This window comes from Caloenas nicobarica, chromosome 1 (genome assembly GCF_036013445.1).
Source record: "Caloenas nicobarica isolate bCalNic1 chromosome 1, bCalNic1.hap1, whole genome shotgun sequence".
Lineage (NCBI taxonomy): Eukaryota > Metazoa > Chordata > Aves > Columbiformes > Columbidae > Caloenas > Caloenas nicobarica.
In genome coordinates, this window is record NC_088245.1 from 61271346 (window position 1) to 61290054 (window position 18709).

Here is an 18709-nt window from a genome sequence, read left to right on the forward strand (position 1 = left end):
ATTGAATGATAAGCAAAATGAACTACATTAGATGTCAAGAAACATACAGGTAAAGAGAGAATCAATGGAAACCAAGCTGAATTGCGTCTTGAAAATAAAATTGCTGCATTAAACAAAAAGCTGTTTAACCATATGTATAAGATTGAAGAAAAAGTAAAGCTTAACTGGAGTGAAGTTGGTGTAGAAATCAATGGTAATTCAGGTACAGTTTCAAAACTCTGCCTTGTTTTTAACAGGAACAACAAAATAGAGTAGGGTGGGTAATGAAATAAGGCCCTTGAATTGAAAATACACACAGCTGAAGTTGAAGCAGAAATCACTGGACCAGAAAATCTTCCTCCTGGAACTGTGAAAGAGCTGGCACAAGAAACTGAGGGTTGGGTAACAATTTTTGGTACTGATTATGTTACATTGGCGGGGTGTGTTACAATTGAACATAGCTAATATAATGCTGCTGTTTGTGGAAAAAGTGGAAATAGCCCACTGACAACTAGGGACTTACCTGACTTTCATAGTATACAAAATCTAAGAATGAATTTTGAAAGAAAGTATATGTCGAGAGAAATAAAAAATTGTATAATGCAAGAATAAGCAGATATATTTCTTTAGTGATAAGAGTGCTTTTCTAGACAAAGGAAATGCAGCATTTTATCTGGATTTCAGGTAAACATTTGATACAAAGCTATAAGGAAAAATGTTACATTATGTGCAGAAGCTGAGAAATAGTATAAAAACTAGAAGGTCAACAGGGAGCTGCCTAAAGGGCAGCTCGCAACAGGTTCTTCTGCAAGGGAAATTATCAACTGGGAGGAAATCTATTGTTTGATGGATTGACCTTAGGACCAATTTACTTAATAGTTTCATTAGTGACCTTGGCACAGAAAATAGTAGCAAATGAGAGATATATACTGATGACATAAAACTGAAAAGCATGAAAAAAATTGGAAAGAAAGGGATAACCTTGAGGGCTGGTGCACTAGAAGCGAGATTATGTGTAACAGAACCGAGAGCAATGCCCTTGCACAGAGGGAGCAAAGACACAGGTTTGCCTCCATCTCTCTGCTGCTGGCTAGTTTGAATCTTCAGAGATAGCTAACTGGGATTAAGCACATGGACACAGGTCAAATGTAGGCCGTCTGCCTCCAAACCGTGCTTGCAGCCCAGAAGGCCAGTTGTATCTTGGGCTGCATCAAAAGCAGCGTGGCCAGCAGGTCGAGGGAGGTGATTCTGCCCCTCTGCTCCGCTCTGGTGACACCCCACCTGGAGTCCCGTGTCCAGCTCTGGAGCCCTCAGCACAGGAAAGACGTGGACCTGTTGGAGAGGGGCCAGAGGAGCCACAGAAATGGTCAGAGGGCTGGAACAGCTCTGCTGTGAGGACAGGCTGAGAGAGCTGGGGTTGTTCAGCCTGGAGAAGAGAAGGCTCCAGGGAGACCTTATGGTGGCCTTTCAGTGCTTAAAAGGTGCCTATAAGAAAGATGGGGACAGACTTTTTGGCAGGGCCTGTTACAACAGGACAAGGGGTGATGGTTTTAAACTAAAGGAGATCCAGGTTAGACATGAGGAAGAAATGTTTTACAGTGAGGGTGGTGAAACACTGGCTCAGGTTGCCCAGAGAGGTGGTCGATGCCCCATCCTTGGAGACATTCCAGGCCAGGCTGGACGGGGCTCTGAGCAACCTGAACTAGTTGAAGATGTCCCTGCTCATTGCAGGGGCTTGGACTAGGTGACCTTTGAAGGTCCCTTCCAACCCAAACTATTCTGTGATTCTGGGATTCTATGATTTCTACTGGAAAGAAATATCTGCATATGAATGGGCCACAGGATAGGTCTGGATCATCAACAGGATGCATCCATGGACAAACCCAGAAAGTTATTGTGGTGAGTATATAGGGGAGGTACTTCCAACCACAAAAGGAAAATAATAGTGCTGCATGAGAAGCTGTGGGAAGTCTACAGAGGGAATGTTCTTTTTTTTTCTGCTCATCTCTTTACCAAGAAAGAAGCGTTGAAACTGAAAATAAAGCAGCGAAGGCCTTCTTGAAAGACTGGAGAGACTACTTCCACAGAAAATAAAACAGGGCTTATTTAGGTCAGCAATGTGAAGTTTGAGAAGAGGTAGGATTGTTTTCTCTAAGTACATTTGGGTTAGAGAAAGAGGATTGGAGGAAAAGACCTACTTAAGCTGAAGGACAGCTCTGGCATGAGAGCTGTGTACACCGCTTCCTACTCAGAGCCGCAAGTGTTTTGAACGGTTTCCCAGTAGCAGTGTTGGAAGGAAAAAACCTCACTAGCTGGTTGATAATCAGTTTATGCAATGAGCTCTACTTCCACCAGTTGCCTGATGTGGCCAGGCAGAGGGCTCACAGCTTGTAGGATCTCTTCCAGTCCTACACTCTGAAGCTGCAGCCACCTTCATCTTGCCAGCTGAGGTTCACTTGCACAGTTTTTCTCTGACAATTTCAATATAACTGGTTCCACTTACACCCCGTCACCATAAATATTTGGATGTTTTGAAAATGCTGGCTTTGCAAGAAAAGTGAGAGACCTGCAGAGTGCTATCTCTACACTTCTGGCAGCATTAGCCCTGTTGTAGGGATTTTAAGAGTTAACCAAGCTCAGAAACACTGAAGTTGAAAAAAGGAGCAGGGAGGTTGTGGGGCAGGAGGGAGGAATTTTCCAAAGAAGGCGAGTTAGGGTAAGACCTTACTGAGCCCTGTCCCTTCAAATTTCCTGTGCTTGACACATCATCAGGATGATGTCAAAGTGACTTAACCAGCTATGACACTTCATTCCAATGATGTGGCCAAGCAGAGGAAATTTGAAAGGATGTGGCTTACGGTACTGAAAACAATAATTTAGAGAAATGCATGACTGCTGTTTTTCAATTTAAATGAATTTTAAGCCCTTTCTCCCCTCTCCTAAACACATATTGCACCACTTGGAATATTTGCATTGCTGCTGAGCTCGCCAAAGTTTGTTAAAATGGCTTTACTGTGATTAAAAGGCAGCCCCTAGTTTGATGTGGGGACTTCATCATATTTTTCTGTTGTATATTAAAGTATATTTTACATTATTGTATATAATACTGTATATTATAGTATCTATGGCACTGCATGGATAACTGCTGAAAGTAAAATTTTAATTTTCTTATTGTTATTTACTTAGTAACAATTAATAATTAATCACAGAATCACAGAATCACAGAATGTTAGGGATTGGAAGGGACCTCAAAAGATCATCTAGTCCAATCCCCCTGCCAGAGCAGGAACACCTAGGTGAGGTTACACAGGAAGGCGTCCAGGCGGGTTTTGAATATCTCCAGAGAAGAAGACTCCACAACCTCCCTGGGCAGCCTGTTCCAGTGTTCCGTCACCCTCACTGAGAAGAAGTTTCTTCTCAGATTTAAGTGGAACCTCTTGTGTTCCAGCTTGAACACATTACCCCTTGTCCTATCATTGGTTGTCACCGACAAGAGCCTAGCTCCAACCTCGTGACACCCACCCTTTATATATTTATAAACATTAATGAGGTCACCCCTCAGTCTCCTCTTCTCCAAGCTAAAGAGACCCAGCTCCCTCAGCCTTTCCTCATAAGGGAGATGCTCCACTCCCTTCATCATCTTTGTTGCCCTGCACTGGACTCTCTCCAGCAGTTCCCTATCCTTCTTGAACTGAGGGGCCCAGAACTGGACACAATATTCCAGATGAGGTCTCACCAGGGTAGAGTAGAGGGGAAGGAGAACCTCTCTCGACCTGCTAACCACCCCCCTTCTAATACACCCCAGGATGCCATTGGCCTTCGTGGCCACAAGGGCACAGTGCTGGCTCATGGTCATCCTGCTGTCCACCAGGACCCCCAGGTCCCTTTCCCCTACACTGCTCTCTAATAGGTCATTCCCCAACCTGTACTGGAACCTGGGGTTGTTCCTGCCCAGATGTCAGACTCTACATTTTCCCTTATTATATTTCATTAAATTTTTCCCTGCCCAACTCTCTAGCCTGTCCAGATCTCGCTGGATGGCAGCACAGCCTTCTGGTGTGTCAGCCACTCCTCCCAGTTTGGTGTCATCAGCAAACTTGCTGATAGTACACTCAATTCCCTCATCCATGTCGTTGATGAATATATTGAATAATACTGGTCCCAGTACTGACCCTTGAGGCACTCCACTAGATACAGGCCTTCAACCAGACTCCACCCCATTGACCATGACTCTCTGGCTTCTTTCCTTCAGCCAGTTTGCAGTCCACCTCACTACCCGATCATCCAGTCCACACTTCTTCAGTTTTGCCATGAGGATGCTGTGGGAGACAGTGTCAAATGCTTTGCTGAAGTCAAGGTAGACCACAACCACCACTCTGCCATCATCAATCCACCTTGTTATGTCTTCATAAAAGGCTATGAGGTTGGTCAAGAATGACTTCCCCTTGGTGATGCCATGTTGACTGCCCCTACTGACCCTCTTATCCTTGATATGTCTTAAGATGGCACCAAGGATAAGGTGTTCCATCACTTTGCCAGGGATGGAGGTGAGGCTGACTGGTCTATAGTTGCCTGGGTCCTCCTTCTTGCCCTTTTTGAAGACCAGAATGACACTTACTTTCCTCCAGTCCTCAGGTACCTCTCCCGTTTCCCAAGACTTGGCAAAGATGATGGAGAGCGGTCCAGCAATGACTTCAGCCAGCTCCCTCAGCACCCTCGGGTGCATCCCATCTGGACCCATGGATTTATGGATGTCCAGGTTGCTTAACTGGTCCCTAACCCAGTCCTCATCAAATAAGGCAAACTCCTCCATTGCCCTGCCTTCCTCTGGGGCCTCAGGGGTACGGGGCTCCTCAGGATAGCCTCCGGCAGAGTAGACAGAGACAAAGAAGGCATTCAGTAACTCTTCCTTCTCTGTATCTTCTGTCACCAGGGCACCCACCCCATTCATCAGTGGGCCTACATTGCCTCTGGTGTTAGTTTTATCTGCCATGTATTTGAAGAAGCTCTTTCCGTTGTCCTTGACCCCTCTTGCCAGGTTTAACTCTAAGGAGGACTTAGCTTTCCTAGTGTTGTAACGGTAACACCAAGTAAGCAAGCTCTGTGAGCCCAGAAGCCCCAAGACTGTCAGCACATTGGCCCCTTCATGTGCCCACTCACTTCATGGCCCTTCTCCATATCCCCAGCCACCCAGCTGGTGCTGGGGATGATGGGCAATCCCCACCTATCTGGCCAAATTCTGTGTCAGAGCCCAGGACAGCAGCGACTGTCCCCAGCATGCCCTAGCAATCTCCTGTGTGTAGGCAATTCTGAGGTGACAGCATTTCTCAGCAGCAACTGGCTTGGGCACGGTTGGTGCCTGCAAGGACATCTGACCTTGTCTCGTGGCCACCAGCCTCCAGTAATCCCCACTGCCATGAGGAGGATGGGGAGACACTGAACACAGTGCCTGTTTTGAGGCAAGAGGTGTTCTTTGGTTCTTTGTGGTGGACAGATGGTGCTGTCTCCATCTTTCCCAGATCCTCCTTGAGAGTCTCCATCTCTCCTGGATCCTCCTTGAAAATTTTACATTAAAGATTCTTCTCAACCTTGAGGAGCCTGGTGACAGTATGATGTAACTTTTCCCAGAGCACTGAAATACCTTGGAAGTGTTGTTTTCAAAAGAAAACTAATTTTCCGAAATGTCATAACCATGAATAGGCTTCAATAACCTGAGACACAGTCACGGCAGCATCTCAGTCCCCAAGGCACACTGAAAAGTCCAGCTGTTCTTCATGGGTAACAGGAGAGAGCAAATTGTTCAAGTGCCTGTTTAGAGGATGTGCAGTACCTCTGTGTTTTAGGACACTTAGCCCAAATCTGAGTGCAATAAAATCATTTCTAGGAACAGAGAAACTGTTAAATCCAAAAAAAGGTATCAAAGGACACCTCATGTATCATGAAAAAGAACTTATAAGGTTTCTTTTAGTCTGTGGGGGGAAAAAAAAAAGAAAAAAAGGCCAGATAGATTTTAAAATGTGAAGGGATAAATTAATTGATTTATTTTTGAAGGTGGAGAGAGGGAGAATGAAATGCTCAGAAAATAGAACACTTACATGACTCAGTCACTAAAATACAAGGTAACTATAGCTGTTAAAAAGGTCTGAGGACAAACACAGCTTCAGTTCTTACACTCTTCTTAGTTAAAAACAGATAGTTTTTTATTTAAAGAATATGAATCCTTTTTTTTGCTTTTGCCAGTCTTTCTTCGTCAGGTGCTGGGTTACAGTTACAGCTTCCACTGCTGTTTTAAGCGAGCACAGCTTTATCTTAAACATGGTACATAATATTTTCTGGCAAGTTTTAAATCCCTGAATTCATCTTATCTCTATGGTGACAAGCTTACATTTGGAAGGAAGTATCAAGGCTTTCCAGAATAGAGGTGTTTTCTGACAAAAGCTGGTGCCTTTGATTTATAGCAGTTCTCAGCTTCTATCATTTGAAAAAGAGAAATGCCTGATTATTGGCTAGCAAACACATTTTCAGGAAAATGATTTTGGAGTAAACCCCCCCCCAAATCTATAATTATAAAACCTGACCTAAAGCATTTCTAATTTACATAAAATAATAGGTGACTGCTGAAAACAAATGGACACGCATGTGTCATCCGTGTTTGAAGAACCGTAATACTTCTCATTGAGAGGAAGCAGGAGAGGAAGGAAGCGACACAGACCAGTCAGTCAAGGTCTAAGAAGAAAAAGCTTTTTCGCATGTAATTTTACAAATGGTATTAAATGTCTTCCTTACTCATGTACGCTCATTCCCACATGAACTGTAGCTGTGACAGTAACCAAGAGCTGTTGACACACTTATCTTTCTACCAAAATTACAAGGACACTGAAAAGCCAACTGCTGGATAGAATGTTAGAATGTTTCCTTTTGAGATCCCAGCTCTGTTCTGATGGCAAAGACGATCCCATAACATCAGCAGCTTACCTGGCATAAGCAAAGCATCACGCTGAAAAACACAATGAAATACAGATTTTTGATTCAGGTAACACTGAAGCTGCCTGCAGGAGGTCTTTGAGTATGTCTGAGTTGAAGTCTGGTGCGTCGTAGGCACTATGAGGACAGCAAAAATAAAAAGAATCCTGCTAAGCATGTGCAGTAGAGACCATGAACTTTCTAGTGGAACATACAGTTCTCTTTTTCTTAGAGTATGTAATAGTATTATTTTGCAGTATTATTTTGCCAGGAATTTTTTTCCAAATCCTATTGACAATTCATAAAGGTACTATAGAAGATTGTGAGGCTGACACGACATCTTTTCAAAAGAATCTGTGAGGGCAGATATTAACAGTTTTCCAAGATTTTCACTTCTGAACTCAAATATAATGCTAGTTCAGTCACAAAAACCCAGTGGAAACTATGTGCAACACATTTGGTTTCAATTGTTGATTTCACCTGGTTTATATATACCAGATCTTTGCCAGTGAGAGCAAAGACTTTTTTTACTGCCAATTGATGCCTTACACGACATCCTCAGAGTTTGTGTCAAATCCTAACTTCTGTTGGGTTTAGCCTTGTAAAAAAGAAGAAGCAAAATGTTCCAAAATCAGCTCCCCCAGACCTCCTTGATCTTATCTGACATTTTCATACGAATGCCCTCTAGGTCTCATGATCTCATTATTCATGAATAAAGATTTATAGCATCAATTTTTTTTCCAAATATGTCAAAGTGGAAACTAGCATTTCAGGCCCCTTAAAACATTACAAGAAATATGATGTTGGGAAAGAGGTGTAGGAGGAAAGGTAATAACAGCAGTCATATAATCCCCTGGGGAAAACCTGTTTCCTTCAAGAAGCAACATCTTTTGTCTTTTTACGGAACTTAATGTTAAATGAGATATTTGAAAGGAATTCCAAACTGGTATCTCAAAGGGATCTGACCAGACAGAAACATGTGATTTTGAAATGCTGCTGAGCTGGGAGGAAAGACAAGAGCAGCACATCTGTGGATGCTATAGAGACCAAGGAGCTTTGGGTGTCTGCCTGAACAGTATCTGCTGTGTTTTGTTACTTATTTCAGACTGGTGCAGCCAAGACCCACAGACGGGACACATGTAGCTACTGGGTCATACAAGACTAAACTACCAAAATAAAACTTCTGTCCTCATGCATACATGTTTTTAAAAGAGAAAATACTTCAGTGAAAAAGGTTAAGAAAGAAACATTAAAACATTTTCATATTTTGCAGAAAGTTATATGCCTGCAGCCACAGTGCATAACTATTGTAGTCATGTCAGAAAACCCCCAGACCAAAAAGTGACATCCCACTAAAATGACGTTACCTTTGCTGGAAGCTTCCTCCAAATTCTCCCACTTTCTCTCTTTGTCGTATGTTTACTTCATCCTTCTCTCTAATCTGATCTTATTTCTAACCTGTTGCTATTCAAATGGCTATTTTGAATGCTATTTTGGCCTTGTTCCCCATGCACAGCCATTAGTGTTCATAACCAGGGGGATTCTCAGCTTTGCACTCAAAGCCACTTCTTGGGCTGCCACAGCATTTTTAAGCCATGACAGTTTTCTACAAAAACTGCAAGAATTTTTCTTCATAAAAACACTTTATCAAACCAGAGTTTCTAACATGGTCTTAGCTTTCCACAGCTGCCACATGGTGCATAAATCACATAGAAAACAGGTTTGTAGCAAGATTCACAGTGACTGCCTTTTCTTTTGATCAGCTTTCAGGCCTCTGGGGACACTGTTATATACAAACGTATTTCAATCGCCATATTTGTATTTACAAACCATGAACCCTAAAGAAAGTAAAAGAAGCTGCCATTAATAACTATAGTTCGTAGGTAGGAAAGGAAGCCATCGAAGATACCCAACGCTTATATGCCTCATTAGAGGCCCAGTGAAGTCAGTAATAACCTTTCCTTTTGATCCATTGGTCATTGAACAAAACCAGCACCCAAGGAGGAATACTCAAATGGGATTTTAAAAGTCTATTAAAAAACCCCTCAACTCTAAAACATGTTAAATCCCTGTCTCTTTGTGGACTGCGAGTTTGCCAGAGCTCTTCTGCTGCTTCTTCTGTAGCTCCACTAAATCTCTTCCATTCCCTTTCAGTCAAAGACACTGAACTGAGCTGTGTGTCAAGGCTTTCTAAATTATCTTTCTCCTTTGCATGTGCAGAGCAATTTCCACAAGATACGGTTTTGCTTAGTGCCTTGCGTGACTGGGGATGGAACAAATGGTGAATTCTGTGAGCTTTTTTATATTAAGCCCTAATCCACAAAGATATATCTATAATCTTTATACCAACAGCCCTCTCCTTTTGATAGTAACTTAATGATGACAAGTATTTTTTTTAATAGGTCAAAAGTACTAGGTAATGCTTCAAATGACCTATCTACTAAAAATGGAAACGCTGGCAAATATAATTGTTGCAGGTGAATCATAGGACTAGCAAATACAATCCAGTCACCGCTGCATGTAATTACTGCAGCAAGGATTTTAGATACCATGCAGGAGTACTGTTGTCCAGTTGGACAGCCTTTGTAATGAAGGTGGGAAATGAAATCAGACTAATCTGCCTTGCATCAAAAAGGCATATTAGTCAATAGGAAGCATAAAGATAATCTCTGTACTGTATGTAACGTGAGCCTTGACAGGTGCAGATCAGCAAGGGTTACTTCAGCCTTTTAAACTCAGATAGTTCCAATGTAGAGGTGGGATAGACATCCTGCCTATGAGGGAATCCAGGGCAAAACTGGAGGGATAAACTTTCTGCCCTTTTCCCCCTCTTATCTCAGTATAAAAAGGCCTTAGAGAGATGGCCACTCCAAAATTACTTGAGTTAGATGTGAGATGTAGAGCCCAGTAAAGAGAAGAAGACAGTCTCTGTTGGGTTGCCATGAGATGGGTGTCCAGTGCCCTGCAGAGGAGAGGCATGCTCTCAGGGTGAAGAGCAGGATTTGGTCGTGTGCATGTTTGTTCAGAGAAAGTTGAGATGAAAGAGGCTTTTTAGATCACACAACCCAGACAAAATGGTTGTGGCACGGTTTGTTGTGGTCCCTCATCCTGCTGCCACTCCTGGGTGAGCCAGTGGCAGAGTGCGGTGCCACCAACACAACTAGCAGTGCATGGCCAGGGGAATATGTGGGTTCCCTATCCAGGGCACAAAGAAGAGTTGGGCACCAAAAGCATGTCCCTCCTGCAACCAGGATGCATGCTCATGCCAGCTGAAACCTACCTTGCTCAGTCAACTGCGTCGAGGATACCGCAGTGTGAGCTTTACACTAAGCCATGCAAACTATTGGGAACCCTTGGGACAACCTTGGTCATGCCAACATCTGTACTGCCCTGTTGATATTGCCATCAGCACCTGCACAAGAAGAATGCATGGGGTTGTCTGTGTACCTGCCCTCACTGTAATCCCAGATGGCTGAACAGTGTGGCTGAAACAAAGACCCTTCTCACCTTTTGGTCACTACCAATTCATCCAAGCAGCTTCTAAGTGTGGTTGTTTTTCACAAAGTGGCATTTTCTCATGGAGGAGATAGGCCTGTGTACACAGGAAAAGTAAGCAGCTTTGCACTGAAGAAACCATCATCACTGACTCAAACAGATACTCCCATAGTTATACTTCTATAGAAGGATTTATAGAAACTGCAGTAATTTGGTGGTAGCCTCACTTGCCTGTGGGAAACAAAGACTTGCTTGTGTTTGCCCAACTTTCAAATGAATCACAGGGAAGTACTCATCCTTGCTAGCGATTCGTACCCCTGACTCTTCCACTGGAATCAAAGTCCTAAGTCATTTATTTAACTAACCAAATTTAACTAACCAATCATTTATTTAACTAACCAAAGCTGGGTTTATATCTTTCAAAAGATAGGTGAAAGGCCTGCTTGCTTTTTAGCCACAAGCCCAGCAGATAATTAATCTCTATTTGTCTGGGAAAGAGGTATGGTTCCAGCATCTGCCTGGGGACGTTTGTGTGCATGTTACCCACCTCTCTGGGTGAACACCACCATCAAGCAATCATTTTATGTGAGGCTCTGCCAGCCCCTCCTCTTGGACCTGTCGTATTTCACTTGACTATTTCAACACTGGTTGGGCACAGGTGGAGAGAATGGCTCCATAACCCCATGGGTTTATAGCTCAAATGGACGGGGAGAGTTGGGGTTTCTGCTCCCACACCCAAGCCACTGCCTGAAAAAATGCCAAAACCACGCGAGAGTGGGGAAGAGATTGTACATATTCCATTAAAATCTAAATTACTCTACACAAAGTCAAACTTATATGTTCCACACCGGCACGTATCCACAAAAGATGTTGTGATGGCTCCAGCTCAAGGGCGGATTGGAGCTTCTGTGCAGGACATGAGAGGTACAGGGTCAAACACCCTTTAGAAGGGCTTGGGTCTGCCTGGCTAAGCCTCAGTATCACCACGCTGTTGATAAAAAGGGAGAGAAATCTCCTCTTCTAAAAAAGTAAGTGGATCTTAGGGTAAGGACAGCATCACAGTTTTTATTTTACAACAGACACAAATTGCACTTTGTAGGGTATTATAATGATTGATTCATTGTTACCTGGCATCTTCATGTTAAGATTGAATACTTTCCTAAAAGATAAACCTCAGAAGCCACTTTACTAGCATATTTGGAAAGAATAATTTCCTGTTTTGCAGGATTTTCTGGACTCACAGTTTATGCTACACCAGGCTTCTGAGCTGCTGATCGCATTGATGCTTTGTGGCCTTAACAGCAATTAACTATGTTCTGAAAGCTTATTGGTAAAATATTTATCACATCATGTACCTCGTGTATCAAAAGGAAATGCAATTTGACATGTCTACTTAAAAATAAATAAAGCTTCCACTTTTACACAGTGCCTACATAGACTAGAAGCTCTTTCAGATTTTTGTGTAATTTTAAATTAATTATTGAAGAAGATGAGCGAAATGTGCTGTTCTCTGATCCTTTTCTCAGGAAGCTTTAAATATGAATATTCTCTTCCTTTTTCAGAGTCACTTGGCTTTTGTTGTCTTTTTTTTTTTTTTTTTTTTTGAGATTTTTAGAACCACAGTTCCTGCACTGGAAAATCATAGTAAAGTATAGGAAGTCACAAAAAAGAACAGGCAATATTGTGAAATGTCTTTGTAGTTTGAAACATAATTATTAGGCAAAGGAGTCTTGTTCCATATGCCACTGCAAATATCAATTAGTTCAAGTAGAAAAGATCACGACCACGTGCAGGTTTCGAAGTGACTTTTGGTGGGAGGAGGGAAAGGTCTCTCTTTTGTTAATTGTCTGTGGTGATTCATCAGGCATCTGAAGAATTTAGGGACATCAACCTTTTGTGCTTAGCCAACAAAATACAGCCTCCATGGCATCTGCGAACTGGATGGAGATACAGGGCTTATTGACGGTTGTCAGTCTGCTGAAGTGAAAGACAACATGAGGAAGAAGTGTACGTTGTATTTGTCTTCCACGGCACATCTATTAATGCAGGGGCTTTGTTGGGGCTTTGTCTCATTAAGAAGAAAGGCAGAATGAGCCCCTCCAGTGTGGGAACCCATGGGCAAGCTCAAGCTCACCTTGAGGGCCTGGGGGAGGCAGCAGGCAGATGAAGTGGCTGCAGCGGTCCCTTCAAGCCTTGGAAAGCTGTAGGTGACTTTCAGAAAATTACGAAGAAAGGGGACTAACACAACAAAGTGTGACCTTGAGGAGAAAGATACTCTCAAAACTTCAAAAACCTCCTTAAAAGATCGGATTATCTTCTTCTAATCCTTTGAATCATGGGTAGATATGAGTTCAAAGGACTAATGTAATTTTATTATTACATTTAATCAAATGTTGAAGTTAAGAAATAGGAACTGAGCTAAGGGCAACCTTCTCTTATCAGCTTCCAACGTCTGAAAGCAGGAATGAATTAATTAAGTAAATGTTACAAGCTTAGGGCTATAATATACAGCAGCAGCTGAGTCAGCTTGACCATCGGCCATTTATTGGGGTGAGATGTGCAGCTCAAATACTACCAGATGATTCAAGTCACATATCTTGGCAGTAACAGATAAGCCAAAAGGGATGCCCAGAGGGAAGTAGTGTCATAAATTGGCAAGGCAGAGAGTTATTCACCATCTTAAACAAAATGTTGTCATCAAGGAAGTTGTGCATTTAATCCATACAGCAGAGTAGGCTGCCCTATGAAATGAAAGCTGATTTTGCAGGTTAGCTTCTCATGAAAGGAGATATGAGTTTTGCCAGGTATATTTTATACAACTGGCTTACATCAAGCTATGTGTACTCTGACCCCTCCTTTTCAGGAGTTTCAGCCCAAATACTGGTGCCAAATAAGAACCCATTTGTCACTATGAGAGGGTTGAAAGTATAGAGTGTGTATTTGTGCCCTTTTCCGTAGCTTCCCACAGGCAAAGACTGCTTCACAAGCGTGACAATAATGTAAAATTTCTTCAAATATTGCACATTGGCTTGTATTGTGGATCAGGAAATTCTAATACATAATCAGCTCCACCATCATAATGTATGTTCAAATAGCATATGACTAAACTATTTCTCTCTTTCTCTCTTTCTTTCTTTCTTTCTTTCTTTCTTTCTTTCTTTCTTTCTTTCTTTCTTTCTTTCTTTCTTTCTTTCTTTCTTTCTTTCTTTCCTTCCTTCCTTCCTTCTCTTTCTTTCTTTCTTTCTTTCTTTCTTTCTTTCTTTCTTTCTTTCTTTCTTTCTTTCTTTCTTTCTTTCTTTCTTCCTTCCTTCCTTCCTTCCTTCCTTCCTTCCTTCCTTCCTTTTCTTTCTTTCTTTTCTTTCTTTCTTTTCTTTCTTTCTTTCTTTTCTTTCTTTTCTTTCCCTTCCTTCCTTCCTCCTTCTTTCCTTCTTTCCTTCTTTCCTTCCTTCTTTCCTTCTTTCCTTCCTTCTTTCTTTCTTTCCTTCCTTCTTTCTTTCTTTCCTTCTTTCTTTCTTTCTTTCTTTCTTTCTTTCTTTCTTTCTTTCTTTCTTTCTTTCTTTCTTTCTTTCTTTCTTTCTTTCTTTCTTCCTTCCTTCCTTCCTTCCTTCCTTTTCTTTCTTTCTTTTCTTTCTTTCTTTTCTTTCTTTTCTTTCCCTTCCTTCCTTCCTCCTTCTTTCCTTCTTTCCTTCTTTCCTTCCTTCTTTCCTTCTTTCCTTCCTTCTTTCTTTCCTTCTTACTTTCCTTCTTTCTTTCCTTCTTACTTTCCTTCCTTCTTTCTTTCCTTCTTTCTTTCCTTCCTTCTTTCCTTCTTTCCTTCCTTCCTTCCTTCCTTCTTTCCTTCCTTCTTTCTTTCTCTTTCTTTCTTTCCTTCCTTCCTTCCTTCCTTCCTTCCTTCCTTCCTTCCTTCCTTCCTTCCTTCCTTCCTTCCTTCCTTCTTTCCTTCCTTCCTTCTTTCTTTCTCTTTCTTTCTTTCCTTCCTTCCTTCCTTCCTTCCTTCCTTCCTTCTTTCTTTCCTTCCTTCTTTCTTTCTTTCCTTCTTTCTTTCCTTCCTTCTTTCTTTCCTTCTTTCTTTCCTTCCTTCTTTCTTTCCTTCTTTCTTTCCTTCTTTCCTTCTTTCCTTCTTTCTTTCCTTCTTTCCTTCCTTCTTTCCTTCCTTCTTCCCTTCTTTCCTTCTTTCTTTCCTTCTTTCCCTCTTTCTTTCCTTCCTTCCTTCCTTTCTTCCTTCCTTCCTCCCTTCCTCCCTTCTTCCCTTCCCTCCTTCTCACTTCCTCCCTCTCCTCCTCCCTTCCTCCCTTCTTTTCTCCCTCCACATTAACTATGGATGAGATGTGACTAAGTTGCAATAAGTTTCATTTGTTCACAGTCATTTAACTCAGTGCAGTCTAACAAAGGAAATTCCATTCTAACAGCGCAGGTTTCAGCACAAGCATTTTTCCTCAGATGACAGACATCTTCAAAGGTGGACAACTAAGAGCAGGAAGAAATTATCTAAAAAATCAGAACACATTATTGCATATTTTCAATTCAGTGGGAACCTAAGTGTTGCTGAAAGAAAGGTAACGTGCAATATAATTTGAATTAATCATTCCAGAGGCTAAGGATTTCTTGTTTGCTAGAAAATTAAAGCTGCAGAACATCTGGGGGAGTGGGGAAGAAAAGCAATGCATAAATCTGAGCCCTGTTCTGTTGCCTCTTTTAACTATCCAACTTTGGGAAAAGCATGAAAATGTAATGAATGACAACGACCTCAAACCAAACTAACTACCAACTTAATATCCATGAAGAGAAGGCCCTGGCAGTATGCTGACTGAAGGAAGTAACGCTGCCCAGGTCCAGCACAAGGCCAAGAGCGAGGAATTTCGGAAACACACAAGAAGAATTTTCCTCTGCTTCAAGCCCACGCCTTGAACACAAAACCCAAATAAATTTTGGGTTTCCAGCTTTTGCATTCTTCCCTGGTTCTTTTTTTTTTGCATACATTTGTATGTGTGCACGTCATGTATGTGTGCTCCCTGTGATTTCATCCTTTCTCCTTTATAGTTTCTGCAGAAAAAACAGGCCGTTGCCAGCACGGCTCTCAGATGTTGCCATGGCAATGGACTGTGATGTCAGAGACATGAGATTAGTAGTTCCTGGCATTGCTGAGCTAAGGGAGAAGCCTGGCTGGAAAGGACAAAACTCTCATCCAAACAGCTTTGACAATAGAAACGGGAGTTTCAAAAGCATCTAGAGAAGAATCGTCAGTAGTAAACTATCCAGAAACAACCAGAAATTCAGTGTCAAAAATCTGTTGACTGAAGAAAATGCCAAAACAATCGGCATGGGAGTAAATCATTAAAATCAGTCAAGCAAAGCCAGTGTTGTGTCAGCAGTAACTGTGACATCAGAATCAAGATAATTTTACCAATGAAAGCAAAATACAATGGCAGAAAATATAGCATCTTTAAGTAAACTATACCATGACTATTTATTTCAGCTCCACTGCTAAAAAGCTGAGTGCAATTTTACACAGATTATTCCCTTGGGCCAAAAGTTCATGTTAGAAAAGATAATGCACGAACTACATGTGTGAGTGCGCTTAAAACAATCAGATTATCTCTGTTTATATGTGTGGGAATACTGTGCGAAACTGCAAGTGGCAACAGGGGACTTGACAACCCAAGTCCACTCCCACAGCCGTTACTTTGGAAAAGGAACAGATGTCAAGAACTGAGCTGGCAGCCCAGCTTTTGAGGCCTGAGGTGGGACCCTCCCCGGCCCTGCAGTGCAGCTTATCTCAGCGCTGGGGATGAGCACCCCTCTTCCCAGCCAGCTGCCAGATCTCCTCCTTGGGGTGGGCGTGCAGCTGGTGAGAGGAAATTGGAAAAAATAAAAATAAAAATGGGGAAACAAATACAGGGAAGGAAAGAGAGCGGAGGCCTGGAGCAAAAGCTGAAACTGGGTCATGTTTTATGTGAGGGTGGTTTGTAATGAAATGAGCTGGTTCCTTCTCTAACCTTGAGAAAAGGGAGCTGGGAGCAAAATGCCTTGTTCCTTTTCTCCTGTCTGGGTGGCCTTCCTCTGCCTTGCAATGGCTAACCTACCTATGTGCCTACCTGCCACATCAGGATGCTTTTAAATCAGAACTCTGCTTCCTAGACAGGAAGCCTTGATGACTCATGTGTTGGACAAGGACGACATGTGATGAGCTGAAGGACCTCAAGCAATATATTTCAGTGGAAAACTAAATAAACTGAAGGATCCACACACGCCCACATCATGATTTCAAAGGTAACTTTGAAAAACAACTCAGGAGTCAGCACCAGTTGTGGTTTAAGGCATGTCTACACGCAGCAGGGGAGTATTGAGGCAAAGAGCCCTCGGCTACCTGTTTCTGGACCTGAATGCTATATAATTACTAACTGGCTTTGCTTCAAAAATGGGTACAGCCCCACATAAACCCATCTATATTGCAGCTGGGACATGAGCCAGTAACTTCACGTGTCTCTACGCTGTGCCCTGCTTTGTGGGGTGGACCTGCCTGATGAAAGAGTTGTGAAACAACTCTTAAAAATCTGTGCTTTTGGAATTAAAACTCTATTTCACTTAACTAAATTCCATGCAGACCAGCCCATATTATTTTTGGTACGGATGTTGTAATGATTTGAATTGCTGGTAGGTTTTCTGTGATTGTTTTGCAACCCAGAAACCCTGGGCTGTAGACAGAAGCTGTGATTCTAGTGGACAACATTTTCCTCAGCATTTGCACTGCTCCTTTCAGTGCCAGTGAACTGTGAAGAAGACACAGTCCTGATCAGCAATGAGCCCTCTGCATTGTTTTCTTCATTGTCTCTTGTGGTATTTTAAACATCTGAAATATAGATGGCAATTATCCATGTTGCAGGCATGCACCTATGTGTTGTCGCTGATTCTTGCCTTTTTACTGCTAGTACTTCATATTTCCCTTAAAGCATGAAGTAATGGCAGGCATAGAAAATTATTTTAGCATTAATCCCCAACCTTCAATGGCCTGGCTCCTCCTCAAGGTTTTCTGGGTCTTTTACTTCTGCCATTCCCAGCATAGCACTCTGCAGAAATGCAGGTGATGCAAAGAGCTTGCTGCACATTTAAAGGAAAGCAACAGCGTGGGGAGTCAGTGCACGGGGCTTGACCAGAATTAACCCGCCAACTCAGTGTGGTGAGAAGAGAACTCTTCAGAAAGGACCGCTGGGTTTATCTTCAAGGATGACATTCCTTGAAATAGTAGGATGCCTCTAGTGCCTTCTGCCTGTAGTAAATGTTGCCACATGGCACCGGTTATGTAAAAATTGTTCTTGAAGTTGTGGTTGCAGAAAAGGTACCTACTCATTTTCATGAATCTTTTCAAGTGGATTTGACCTGGTCACTACCATTTTTACTGGAGTTCTCTGAATAACTTAACCTTGCTTTGTAATATATATGCCTTCACTTATAAGTTACTGCCCTCACTGCAACCAGCCACAGAAAAGTGTACAGGACAATCACACTGTGTCTTCATAGCTGAAATGAGAGAATTGCAGGAGCTCCAGCACTACAAAATATCTACAAGAAAAAAAAAAAAAGAAAATAAAATTAAAGAACTATTGAGTTCTTGTAGCCAAAAGTAAGTGAGAAGGAATTTTAGTGGCATTGGAATACACAATGGTCATAGGAAAACCAATACATTTTATCAGAAAAGATTTTGTGACTGGCAGCTGCCTCCTCTAGCACCTTGCTATATTGAGAGCAAAACAAGAGATCAAGAAAAAGCAGTTTTTAACTTAAGCCAAAATATTTCCTTGTCGTGTTTTGCATCGTGTTTTCACTGTACCCAGTTCACTAAGTATAATTATTCCACTTAAGAAATCATATGAAAAATGACAGACAAGCTACAAACACTCTGATATCAAGTGCAGACTCATGTCCACATGTTCACACTTGTGCTCTCCCACGCTTTTCCTCCTTTAATTACATTATTTTTCTAGTAAGTAGCAGATTACCTGACATGTATGTCAATTAGTCATCCTTTTCCCACTGCAAATCTTACCATCTGTTCAAGATTTCTTAGGATTCAACGGGAAGTTTCAACTGACTTCGTTAGTCACTGGGTCAGACCCTTAAATGTTCAAAAAGTTGTATGATTAAACTGAAGTTTAAGTTCGTGTGGACCTTTATAGAGAATCTAAGAATTGGATCCAATTAAAACATATGTTTAAAGATGAAGATCTAAATTCTCAGTAATTCTGGATGTACTGATTCAGTGTCTTTATTATAT